General features: G+C 42.0%; 2 protein-coding genes across 2 annotated transcripts in view; both read right to left on the bottom strand.

Moving 5' to 3' along the window:
- The window catches only part of LOC148113422 (uncharacterized), a 112119-nt gene extending 103437 nt beyond the window's left edge, over window positions 1–8682 (bottom strand). The window contains exon 1 of the transcript XR_015728221.1: window positions 8616–8682. The gene's annotated coding sequence lies outside the window, so the exon portion shown is untranslated. The remainder of the gene's footprint in view (window positions 1–8615) is intronic.
- DYNLT3 (dynein light chain Tctex-type 3) overlaps window positions 5447–13734 on the bottom strand; it is a 51987-nt gene continuing 43699 nt past the window's right edge. Inside the window, exons 7-8 of the transcript XR_015728223.1 lie at window positions 9652–9963; window positions 5447–8683 (exon numbers count right to left, since the gene is read on the bottom strand). The gene's annotated coding sequence lies outside the window, so the exon portion shown is untranslated. The remainder of the gene's footprint in view (window positions 8684–9651; window positions 9964–13734) is intronic.

Raw genomic sequence — 13734 nt, 5'->3', positions numbered from 1 at the left:
ATAGACATGCATGTTCTCCCTAATGCTTCTTAGCTACTGTCCTTTATTTCTTAAATTGTGTACTATTAATTATATTACTAAATGTTATTATTTTGATGGATTGTAACTTGCTACAATGTTCTTTAGATAGTTACAAAGCTAGAAACATTTTAAGATTAAATGAAGCTAAATTACATAAATCTCATTACTTGAACCATTCTAATTTTAGGGAGGATTGATCAGACTCATTCTCAAACAGTGCTGTGAAGTTCTATTATCAGCCATATGTTCCAGAACAGAATACCTAGCCCTCTGTTTTGGATCATGATCTAGGTTTCCCATCATGATAACTATTTACAATCCAAGGGCACCACCTTTTAGGATTGCTGATTTCAAAGAGTGAAAAAGAGAACTCATGAAACTATTGACTAGTCAGATTTATGATAATACTGGGCATAATTCTAGAATATATTATTATGCAATTAGAAAAATATGCATTGCTTAGCAAGAAGCTAAAGTTGGCTTATCAAGAGTCAATTGACTATGTGCCATCAAGTTGATGACAACACTTAGCAATCACATAGATTTTTTCCATGATGATCTGTCCTTGATGTGTACACATTGCCACTGTAATTGGATCCATCCAACTTCCTTTGATTGTCCTCTTCTTCTCTTTCCTTCCACCTTTCCCATCATTATATTCTTCAGAGAGCTAGATCTTGGTATAATATTTCTGAAATATGATAATTTAGCCTGGATATTTATGCCTTGACTAAGAAGCGTGGGGTAATTTGTTTGCTGGTTCATTTGTTTGCTTTTTTGGCTGTCCACTGTATTCTCAGGAGCTTTCCCCAACACCAAATTTCAAACTTGCCAATATTCTTTCTATCTTGTTTCTTCAAAGTCCAACTTTTGCTTCCATAAAGTGTTCCAGGGAAAGGAATTAATATGACCAATCTCTACATGGAAGAGGTAGAAACCAAAGCCCTAGACTCCTTCACAGGAATTCCACCCACTCACTGGTATAGGTATGTGGACAATACTTGGGTCAAGATCAAAACACAGGAATTGGAAGTGTTCACCAAACATATCAATTCTGTGAACAGATATATCAAGTTCACGCAGGACTATTTAAGGAAAATAGTCTAGCTTTCCTGCACTGTGTGGTATACATAAAGACAGAAGTCTTAACTTTGAAGTTTACAGAAAACCCACTCACAAAGATCAATATTTACATTTTGATTCCCACCACCGACTGGAGCACAAAATGGGAGCCATCAGAACCCTATACCATTGAACTGAAGGCCTGCCTACCAGCAAAGATGGGAAAGAAAAAGAATGAAAATACATCAAGGAAGCCCTCAGAACAAGTGGGCCTTCATCAAATCTCAAAAACAACCTTACACAAGCTCCTCCATAACAGATAATTAAGAGAACAATGAACGAAGCAATGTTTTCATTCCGTACATTGCAGGCATATCAGAAAAGCTCAGGAGGATCTTCAGTCAAAATAACATAGGTGCACACTTCAAACCCAAGAATACACTAAGGCAGAAGCTTGTCCATCCCAAAGATAAAACACTGATATAAATTGAGCAATATGGTATATGTAGTACAATGCAGCGAACCATGCTCAGATTTGTATATTTGGGAAACAAAACTACCACTCATAAGCGCATGGCACAACATAGGAGAACAAACACATGACTAGATTCAGCAGTCCATCTGCATTTAAAAGACACAGGCCACTCTTTTGAAGACAGCCAAGTACACATTTTGGACACAGAGGACCACTGGTTTGAAAGAGGAATCAAAGAAGCCATCTATGTCTAAATTGAACAGCCCTCTCGCAACAGAGGGGGAGGGATATGACATCATCTATCTCCAATCTACAACACAGTCCTTTCAACAGTTCCAAGAAGGTTCCACACCCATTTGGACCACTCAGGTGACCCTGATGACACAGATAAATCTCCAGGTGACCTTAATGACTTGCTAAAAGAATGCAAATGACCAGTTGTCTGCAAGATGTATAAATTCTTCCACTCCCCATCCAGTCAGAGTTGAAGAAGCTTCTTGGATGAGAAGTGAAATGTCTTCGAAGAAAAACCAGAAAGTCCAGTTGCCTCTTGAAAAAGCACCTTTGGGATGTGCTTTCCTTTGATTCGATCAAACAGTTGAAAAAGGAAAAACTCCCTAAACTTGTTAATTGGAATTCATCTTGCTCAGGAACTAAAGGAAGGAGTTTTGAATATGTTTTCAATATGAAGCCCATCCTCAATTTCAAGGCATATTAGACAAGTTAAGTTGGCAATTCTTCCAAATCTGTGTTTCTGAATTCTATATATCGTGTTTCCCCAAGAGTAAGACCAGGTCTTATTTTCTTTTGACACCCCACCCCAAAAAATGGCTAGGGCTTCTTTTCGGGGGTGTCTTAATTTTTTTGAGGCGCAGGAGGCCACGAGTGCAGTCACCTCATAGCTGCTGGGCCTCTTAATCGTGGCCCATGGATCAGCTGATCCAGCGAGGGCCGGGAGTTCTGTCTCTCTGGGCACCTGTAGATGTTTCCGGCGCAAATCTCCCCCCCCATCATGGTTTGATTTTGCTTGAGATGCAGGAGAAGGAGAAAGATTGGAAGCAGGCAGGGTGAGGAAAACTTTTTCAGAAAGTGATCTCCAGGTGGGGTGTCTGTGGATTTTATTGATTGATTGATTGATTGAATTTCTATACCGCCCTTCACCTGAAGGACTCAGGGCGGTGAACAGATTAAGATTTCATATACATATAATAATTTTTTTTTTTTATAAACAGTAAATAATAAATTGAGTCAACTTGGTGTATCTGCTAAGACCTTGGCATAGAATTTAGATGTTTATGCTAGCCCTGCTTGTTGAAACAGAAAGGTCTTCAGGGCACGTCGGAAAGTGCGAAAATCTGGGATTATTCGTATTCCAGGGGGTATTTTGTTCCAAAGAGTAGGTGCCCCCACAGAGAAGGCTCTCTCCCATTTTCCTGCCAATCCTCCTTTCAAAGGGGAGTGGATTTTCCTGCCAATCCTCCTTTCAAAGGGGAATCTTGCAGACTGTACATACAAACTGCTCCCTCCATGGCTTTGAAGCCTCTAGCCTTGCAATCCTGCAAGGGGGATGTTTGCTCTGAAGCTACAGCAGAGCATTTCACTGGGAGGCATCCATGGGTAAGATTGAGTTGCGTGTCTTGCTCCAGTGAGAGGGGTGCAGGCCGGGGGCTTGGGGTCCAGGGAAGATGGGGTTTGGGGATGCAAAAGAAGAAGGGGTGATCTCCTCCTCCCTCCTGCTGCAGAGCCACCATGGAGCTCGCTCAGGGCAGCGCAACCACTGGCGAAGGGGGTCCTGACAGGGGAGGTCCTACAGAGGTGGTAGATCTGGGCTGAGTTGCCTCACGCCAGGCAGGAGCAGCCCAGGAGGGCTGCTGAAAGCAAGGCAGCCAGGAGGGCAAAGAGCCCCTGCGAGGCCAGCAGCAGCAGGTGCAGCTGCGTAGAGGAACCGATTCTGATGGGCCGCATGGCTTTCTGCCTCATCGTAGCAGCAGCCTGAGCAACACCCAAGATCCAGACCTGATGGAGCGCAAACCGTGAGCTGCAGAAGAGAGGGGCCCTCGGCTGCTGGGTTGCCTGGCACCATGGGAAGGGTTGGGACTAGCAAGAGTGCACTGGAAACATCTCTAGGCACCCTGAGAGACAAACTCCTGGCCCTCTCTGGATCAGCTGATCCGCTGGCCGCAATTAAGGATGCAGCAGCCATGGGGTGACCAGGGAAAGGCAGGGCTACCTCCTGTGCTGCTATGTCCACCCCTTCACTAGGGCTTATTTTGGGGGGGGGTAGGGAGTATATTAGCACCCCCAAAAAATTAGGCTTGGGCTTATTTTTGGGGTGGGTCATATTTTTGGGGAAACACGGTAGATATTAGCTTTCCCAATTAATCCCTCTACTTCTCTGGGGATATCATTCCATGTAAATATTCATTGGGATCTTAGGGCTGTGATCTTAGATATAAATGAGCAAACACTGTGCAATGCTGTTTTGTTAACTACATAAGTGAAATAGATTTTAAGTGCTGGGCAAGAAAATTATAGGCAGGCCTTGACTTAACAGTTCATTTAGTGACTGTTCAAACTTACAATAGCACTGAAAAAAGAAACTTATAGCATCCCCATGGTCACATGATCAAAATTCAGATGCTTGGCAACTGACTCATAGTTATGACAATTGAAGTGTCCCGGGGTCATGTGATCACCTTTTGTGACCTTCTTTTGAGCAAAGACAAGGGGGAAGCCAAATTCATTTAACAACTCTGTTACTAAATTGACCACTGAAGTGATTCACTTAACAAATGTAGCAAGAAAAGTTGTTTTTTCCTGAACACCATCACTCTGCCAAACAAATAATTCCCTCAACACTGTCAAACTAATTACTAAGTCTGCATTACTATTAATCTTCTCATCGTTCCTATCACCCATCTCCTCCCACTTATGACTATATGACTGTAACCTTGTTGCTGGTATCCTTAAGACTAATATTGACTGTTTCCCTATGACTATCATTAAGTATTGTACCTTATGATCCTTGACGAATGTATCTTTTCTTTTATGTACTTCGAGAGCGTATGCACCAAGACAAATTCCTTGTGTGTCCCATCACACTTGGCCAATAAAGAATTCTATTCTATTCTATTCTATTCTATTCTATTCTATTCTATTCTATTCTATTCTATTCTATTCTATTCTATTCTATTCTATTCTATTCTATTCTATTCTATTCTATTCTATTCTAAAATGAGGCAAAATTCATGTAACAAGTGTCTCATTTAGCAACAGAAATTTTGGGCACAATTGTGGCCATAAATTGAGGACTACCTGTAATTTTTTCCCCTTAAGTGTGCATCAAGATTATGCAGGTGATTTTTGTTATTCCAGGAACTGCTATAGCTCTGAAAATGGGGCAGTCTCAGTAAGGTTTGTATCTTCTATTAGTTAGCTGAATCACAAAATGATTCATGCTGTTTTGTTTCAAGATTGGCAGTAATCACATGGTTGATAAGAATGCAAATAGTGCCAGGTAGATGAACTCTGCCTAAACCGGACAGTCCTCAGAAGCAAAGAGGTAGGTAGCAGCAGCTATATTCTGTTTCCTCACACCACTCCATCTTTCATAGCCATGCCTTCACTGAGATCATATTCTGGAGGTTGACTGGACAACTGTCACTGTCAACATCTTCAGAACAGAAATTGAAAAGGTGCTCCTCTGCTCTTCCATTTCTCTTACAGTAATAGCCAAGGGGCAACAAAACTCCAAAGGATGACACCACGTTGTCTGTTGCAGACTCATCATCTCAAAGTCTAAGTTAAGAATCACTATCATAAGTGATTTTTAAATTAAATCAACCAAGGCAGATATAATTAATTTAAGTAAAAACAAAATATAGCTGCTTTAAGACAAATACCAATATAATTATATGGCAACCTTGCCAGTTTTGAACTTCTGAATCTCTGTATAAGTACGTTTTCAGCAAAACCAATTTTCAGATACATTATAAATACATGAAATCCAATGAATCAAATATTCTCATTTAGGAAAAAAGGTGGAGTTTATGTTTGTGTGTGTGCGTGAGCGTGTGTGTGTGTGTGTGAGAGAGAGAGAGAGAGAGAGATTTTTACAAATGCAATTCTCTAAGTAGATACAAAAAACTTATTATCTAGTACCCTGTTTCCCCCAAAATAAGACATCCCCTGATAATAAGTCCAATCGGGCTTTTGAGTGCATGGCAATAAGGCCAAGCACTTATTTCAGGATTCAGGGAAAATAAGACAGGGTCTTATTTTCAGGGAAACACGGTATTGTTGTAGTCTTCAAAGTCTTCCTCTTGTAGCCTTCCTCCATTCACCTTCATCCCATTTGTCAGTCTGTCCACTGCCTCCATTTTATTTTCCTTCAACTTTTCCAAACATAGTGGAGGGTTGGTGTTTCCTAGTTCATCATTTGCATGCACCACATACTAAAAGCAGCTAAGTTTTTGCTTGCTGATAACTGCCTCTGGAAAACAATCAGTCTTTATTTCATCCAGGATGCAAACAGGAATCTATTATATTCTCGGCTTTGATAAAACGTATTAACCTCCAGATTGTCTTACACTACTTCAAGAAAAAGATGAGAACATCTTATTACAAGAATAAAAGTAAAAGAATGAATTCAGAACTGTGATACAACATATAATGAAATAGTTTTGGCTTTCATGTTGCAAATATAGGTATTAATTTCAGAAATAAAGTTCACCTTTGATTATATAACAATCATTTGGGTTATACTGCTAATAATTAAATTGCAACAAATTCATTATAAATATTAAGATTCTTATGCTTTAAATCAGGGGTGTCAAACTCAAGGCCCATGGGCTGGATCTGGTCCGTGAGGTGGTTTGATCTGGCCCGCAGGGCCATCCTGGAAACAGTGAAGGGTGAAGCCCAGGCCGACCTGGCACTGATCTGCAACCTGATGGCAGCCATCTGGTCCAGATTGCAGCCAGCATTAGATCCGCACTGCCTCCTCGGTTCAGGAAAATAATTATTTGAAAAGAAGTATTCCATACTACTACAGGATAAATTTTTGGACTGATCTGGTGGATTATAAAAATTATAAGATTGTGGGAATTATAAAATACAGGTGGGAAATAGGAAGAGAAAAGAGTGTCCTTTCCTTGGTTTAAAACAGGGGGGTTAGAAGTTGGTTGGGGGCTAGGATATTATTGTGGTGTATTTTACTAAATTAAGGTCCCATTTAATCTGGTTACTAGACATAAGTAGATACAAGCAGAAATGACAATCAATCCAAATTTAAGCAAGTTAGGAAAGAAAACAACATCTGCACCATCATCTGCAGCATCAAGTCCATCAAGTCAAAGATCGATAGAGAGCATATTACAAGTAGAGAAATCAAATTCATTTCAAAAAGATGTGATGACAATGTTCCAATCCTTACAGGAGGCGATAATGAAGAATCATAATGAGGTGAAGAGTGAGTTGGGAGAGGTAAAAGAAAAGGTACATGACATGAATGAAAAAATAGGGAACTTACAACAGATGATAGAAAAAAATGAACAAAGGATTCAGGTAATAGAGGAAAAATCAGAACAAGACAAGGAAAAAAAATGAAGGAAATGAATCAAAGGCTTACACAGAAAAATAAAGAATTGGAGGAAAACGTGATTTCGTTGCAAATGGGAAAGGCCACTTACTTCTTGAGATTCCAAAACATAGAAGAGGAAAAAGGAGAACATCTACCTGATATAATCAGTGGTGAAATCCAGTCAGATCTATCCGGCTCGCGTGAACCAGTAGTGTTGGTGGCGGGAGGCTCCGCCCACCTGCCGGGACATCATTATGTCCCATTTTTGACCCTCTGCGCCTGTGCAGAAGAGGCACGGGTGAGCGTAGTGAGCATGCATGTGGGCTCACATTCCCGAACCAGTAGTGAAGGTAAGTGCATTTCACCACTGGATATGATAGAATTTCTGGCAAATGCCTTACAGATTACAAAGCAGGAAATGCAAGCAGAAATTGATGAAATATTCTGAATACACACACAACCTATGCGAGAAGACATAATCTCCCAAGAGAAATTCATGTCATATTTGTCAAGAAGATGATAAGAGTTGAAATACTTAAAAAAGCAAGAGATGAACCTCTGCAATATAAAGGCAAAGAAATTGTAGTGTTGAAACAGGTGCCAAGAAGAGTAAGAAACCTAAGAATACAATATCAATTCTTGAAAGGTCAGTTGATTAAATACAATGTAACAGAGGGAATTTTGGTAACTTGGAATGAAAAAAGATATAGAGCATATGAATTTTATGAATGTCACTTTGGAACTACTGAAGAAAAGGGAAGGGGAGAGGAAGGAGAACACAAAGGACAAAGAGAACTAGCAAATGTGGAAAAGATTATACAGCAGGAAGAAAGTGAGTCCGAGAAAACAGAAGAAGCAGAGCAAGAAGGAGCAAAAGCAAAGGGACAGAAAGAAATAAGATCAACTAGAACAATACGACCTACATACAAATGAGAAGATGGAAGAAGAAATAGACATGCTATCAATAGACATGCTATCAAGCAACATACCGTATTTTTGGAGTATAAGATGCACCTTTTCCCCCCAAAAAAGATGGTGAAAATCTGGGTGCGTCTCATACTCTGAATGTAGCCCACCCAGCCTTGCAAATGGAGATTTCAGAGGCTGAAAGAAGCCTCTGAAAGAAGCTTCAGGAAAAAAGCCTCTGAAAGGCTTTTATCTAAAATAATATGGCAAGCTACAAAAGAAGAATCTGTAAAGGTTCTAACCAAACTATGCTAACAAATCTGGAGAATGACACAATAACCAACAGATCGGAAGAGGTTAATCTATATACCAATACCTTATATATAAAGGAAACAATAAACGCCAAGCAAATATACAGATGAAGAAGGGAGAACTTTGATGGTAGAGGTAATAGTAAACCAAAAACTGTTACAATTAAAAATACCTAACCTGTTTTCTGCATATATGTACACTTGTATATGAGTTAAATATATGATATCACTATGCTCCTTCCCATTGGTCCCTACTTACCTTTTGCCCCGCCTCCTCTGTATATAAGTTGATGCTCCTGTCAGAGCAGTTGCTGTCCAAATGTAATTCTGTGGAAGATAAGAAACAAATAAATATCTTTGTAATAACGAAGCCTCAAGTCTTTAATTGGGCCTAACCAGAATAAACAAATAAGTAACAAATTGGTAGCAAGAGGATGGCTTGGTAGGCCCAACCAACCTAGAAATGCAAGACTCACAAAAAGAAAAAAGAAGACCTGTCACTAGACGTCTAACGAAAAGAATGGCAGCCCAGCTGACTCCTGAAAACAATACACCAAAAGAAGAAATGAAGAAAAATATACAATTCCACGAAAAAGAATTCCTGACAAACTCCAAACAATCACCAGATGGAACAGAAGTAGCTCCCTCAGCCTCAAACAAGGAAGGTGACATAAAAAGAAAAATACTAGAATTAATAGAAACGGCTCCAGATGACTCAAATCTGCTCGCGAAACTCCGCAGCCTAGTAAACGATCACAGAGCAGCAGCAGATGAAGAGATCGAACATAATAAACATGAAAAATCCACGGTAAGAAAGTCAACCCCTGACTACAAAACTAAAGATGAAGCTGGCAATGGTTTCGCGCCTTTTTCAGGGTGGTCATCTTGTCTATCTAATCCTTCTAAAATGGCCGACCAATCATTAAAAGGCTCCCAAAATTTAAATTACAAGGCTGGAAACAAAACCTACAAAGAAAAGAACTACTTGATTCCAGAAATAAATAAAAAACAACTATGTAACAAATATACTAATCAACCTACTGAACTAGAAATAGATAATGTCATGCAGGTGTTAACTGCGGCATTCGGGGCTAAGCTAAAAATACCAAACTCACAACCAGAAGATGCAAGAAAACTCTCTAAACTAACACCTAACAAAAGTCAAAAAGAATTAGACTACCTAGAAGAAGAACCAGCCACCCGAGAAAAAACGCGCCGGCAATCATACACTGAAGAACACCACCCGATGCCCACACGAGACGACCAAGACCCAAAATTTAAAATATCATACTTACTTGTCGCAGAACAATTCGCTGAGCGATCCAAACTCACCGACGCTGATTGTCCGAACCGGGCCCCATTCTACAGCCGCATCGAGGAACAAGGCCGCCAGACCTCCAATGAAGATTTCGCCGACCGCTGCGGTTCCAGAGACTTCCCGACGAGCTGGACGGCATCCTGGGCAATTATCAGCCAACAGAGGCCTTCCGGAGCCAAAGCCGAAGACCAGAGAGCCGACTAGGGCTTCATCCCGGGAGCCACAAGCACAGAGTCCTCTCTCATCGACTGCTGGGGAAGAATGAGATCTGGGCATGCGCAGAACGAACCTGCAAGAAAAAAAGAAGAGGACATAAATATAAGTCAGTACAGATCCACCCCAACATAGAGACAAGCCAATACAGACATGCCTCTAGTATACCTCTGTCTTATTGTGAGTATGCTAAGGTTTTAAACCATGGACAGCAACAGAATGTAAGTAACTATTCACACCAATCTGGGACACTACCTACAGACTTTGTAAAATTAAAATTAGATGGAAATAATCTGATGGAATGGAGCCAGCAGCTCCAGGTCATATATTTGAGAGAAAACATTTTGTTCTAATGATCCCCCAGACAAACCCTGGACTTATGAAATGGACTGCCTCCACCATAAGGCTTATTGTATCCTCATTGCCTCTATATCCCCAAGTATTTTTCCTAGCCTTGAACATAACCTGACTGTATCTGAAATATTCCAAAAATTATTTAATTTATTTTATAGCAAAAATGTAGCCACGACTACTAGAATTTCAAGGGAATTCCACTCTGCCAGGTTAAGGCATGGTATCCCCATGAGCGAACATATTCTAAATCTGAACGCAACTCGAGCAGAACTCATCCAAAGGGGGGAGAATATATCTGATGGCAGTATGAAAAGTATTATAATCAATTCCCTAGACTCCAGCTGGAATAATTACATAACTTTACTTGACAGCTTAATCTTAGAACATATTACATTAGAAAATCTTACTAATAAACTTATAGCAGAAGACAAACTTAGAAGGGAACGATCTATACATCAAAGGGAAGGCAGAAATCAAAAAAGGGTAGATTTCCGAGGCAGAGATAGATATCCACCTGAAAGCACTATATGCGGCTCAGAAAAACATCAAAAGAGAGACTGCCCTAGGAACGCAGGATATAGAGATACATATTATCACAAAGATAGATCAGATAGAAGAATCCATTTCTCAGATAGAACTTCTCCTGACTACAGACATAAACGCAGAGAATCACCCTACTCAAAAAACAAAAAAAATATATAGAGACAACTCTAGAGAAAACAGATATGGGTCATTATATGGAATAAAAGACAATAATCCATCAGCATCAGATTCATTCAACACCTGGCTCATTGACTCTGGAGCCACAAGCCACACAACTCACAATCAAAAAATTCTCAACAACTTCACAGAAAAGGAGTATTACATAAAGGTAGTGAATCAAAATAAAGTTCTAATAAGAGGAGTAGGTAACACTCATATCAAAGGTATAGGGAAAATAGAGGGGGTACTATTTATACCCGAAATTCCGCATAATATATTGGCGACTCTAAAACTAAGCGAAGAGAATGGGGTAGAGACCACTTTCAAAAATGGAAAAGTATTCATGACAAAAAACAATAGGAACATAGACAAAATATTCACTAAAGAGGGACTAACATATCTACTGCCACGAAATGACGAATTAATCTGTGCACACACTCAGTTAAAAAACAAAGAGACTAAACCCGATAGTCATGGAGGGAGTAAAAATATGTCAACAAGTGAACCCATTCTGTCAGAAAAATTATACAATGGTAAACCAATGCATGACAATTGTACTCATTTACTTCATAGGAAACTAGGACATGCCAGTTTCCCTGTTATACAGAAAATGGATGTTGGTCTTACCTGATACGTCCCTTCTCGACATGAGGAAAAACGTCAGTCAGGATGGGTATACGTCCTGTCTAGCCAATGACCGAGCACTTTCCAAAGACCAAAGCTCTGCCCCTTCGAGGCTGTCCCAGTTCTTTGTTGAGGCGAAGTGATGGACTCGTGCTCCGTGTCCTCCTGAAACAAAAGAGAGTTAATATCACCCCCCTCAACCACCACCGGAACGAATCCAAGGGTGGGGCTGACTGACGTTTTTCCTCATGTCGAGAAGGGACGTATCAGGTAAGACCAAAGTCCATTCTCCTACGCAGAGGAAAAACGTCAGTCAGGATGGGACATACCAAAGTCAGATGTCACCAGGGAGGGAAGAAACTGGTCCGGTAGTCCTCAAGAGAGATGGACCGACTGCAGCACCCTTCTGCCGAATGCAGCATCAGCGGAAGCGAAGGAGTCCACTTTGTAATGTCTGACGAAGGGGCTGATTGTAGTCCATGTGGCTGCTCGGCAAACTTCTTCGAGGGAGGCCTGAGTTGCCCAGGCGGCCGACGTTGAGGCGCTCCTTGTAGAGTGAGCCGTGATGGGATGCGGCAGAGGAGAATCAGACTGGCGGTAAACTAAGGCAATTGCGGCTCTAATCCAACGACCCAAGGTCACACTTGATACCCGCACCCCCAAAGAGGAAGGGTGAAATGCCACAAACAGAGACTCCGTCTTTCGGTGTGCGGCCGTCCGGGATATATAAATCTTCAAAGCCCGGCGGACGTCCAGCGTGTGCCAAGCTCGTTCCAGCCGATGGGAAGGATGAGGGCAAAAATTTGGAAGAACGAGTTCCTGTGCCCTGTGAAAGGTCGAATTTACTTTGGGCACAAAAGCTGGGTCCAGCCGGAGAACCACTCTATTGGTGTGGAAGACACAAAGGTCCGCCCGGATAGATAATGCTGCCAGCTCCGAAATTCTGCGGGAAGAAGTGATAGCCACCAAGAATGCCACCTTTAACGAAAGGAAACGCAGAGAGACAGAATGAAGTGGCTCGAAGGGAGGTGACATGAGAGCCTTCAGGACTTTATTCAAGTTCCACGTTGGAAACCTGTGCACAGTTGGAGGGCATAAATTCGTAGCTCCCCGAAGGAAGGTTGTGATGATTGGATGGCGAGAAATGGAATCTTTCGAACCGCAGGACAAAACAGAGGCAATGGCGGCTACTTGTCGGCGTAGCGTGTTGGGTTGAAGTCCCTTGCGAAGGCCCGATTGAAGAAACATCAACACGTGGATAATGGAAGCCGAAGTAGGCGAAACAGGAACCGATGAACACCACAAAACAAAAGACTGCCAGGTGGACTCATAAATTCTGACAGTAGAAGGTCTGCGAGCAGCTTGGATTGTGGAAACTACCTCAGGCGGGATTCTGGCCCCTGTCAGGAGGAGCCGCTTAACCGCCAGACGGTCAAGCGAAGCCAGCCTGGGTTCGGATGAATGAGAGGTCCTTGCGACAAGATGACCTTGGAGGCAGGGATCTGCCAAGGAGGAGCTACTGAAAGGCCCATCAAGTCTGCGAACCAGGGGCGCATTTGCCAGAATGGAGCCACCAGGATGAGCTGCGCTTGTTCGCAAAGCAACTTCCGAATGACCCTGGGGATCAATGGAAGGGGAGGGAAGGCGTATAAAAGTCCCGAGGGCCAGGGACTGCGAAGGGTGTCCATGGCTTCCGCTCGAAGGTCTAGGAACCTGGAAAAATAACGGGGGAGACAATGGTTCAGCTGAGAGGCGAATAAATCTACAACTGGACATCCAAATTTCGAGATGATATCCCGGAAAAGCTCCTGGGAGATAGACCACTCGCCCTGGTCCACCTGCGAATGACTGAGGGAATCAGCCTGGATGTTGTCAGATCCTGAAATGTAATCTGCACGGATGGAAGCGAGATGATCCTCAGCCCATAAGCCCAACAAGCGAGCTTCGTTCATGAGGGAATGAGACCTGGTGCCCTGCAACCTATTCACATGGGCCTTAGCCGTAGTGTTATCGGTCAGGACCAAAACATGTCTGCCGTCCACCAAATCGCTGAAGTGAAGCAACGCGAGCCGAATGGCCCGTAATTCCAACAGGTTGATACTGAGAAGAGATTCCTGAGGTGTCCACCGACCCTGAGCCATGTGATGATGCAGATGCACACCCCAGC

This window comes from Pantherophis guttatus, chromosome 5 (assembly GCF_059756535.1).
Source record: "Pantherophis guttatus breed Tessera chromosome 5, ASM5975653v1, whole genome shotgun sequence".
In the NCBI taxonomy this organism is placed as follows: Eukaryota; Metazoa; Chordata; class Lepidosauria; order Squamata; family Colubridae; genus Pantherophis; species Pantherophis guttatus.
This window is presented reverse-complemented; position numbering and strand designations above follow the sequence as displayed.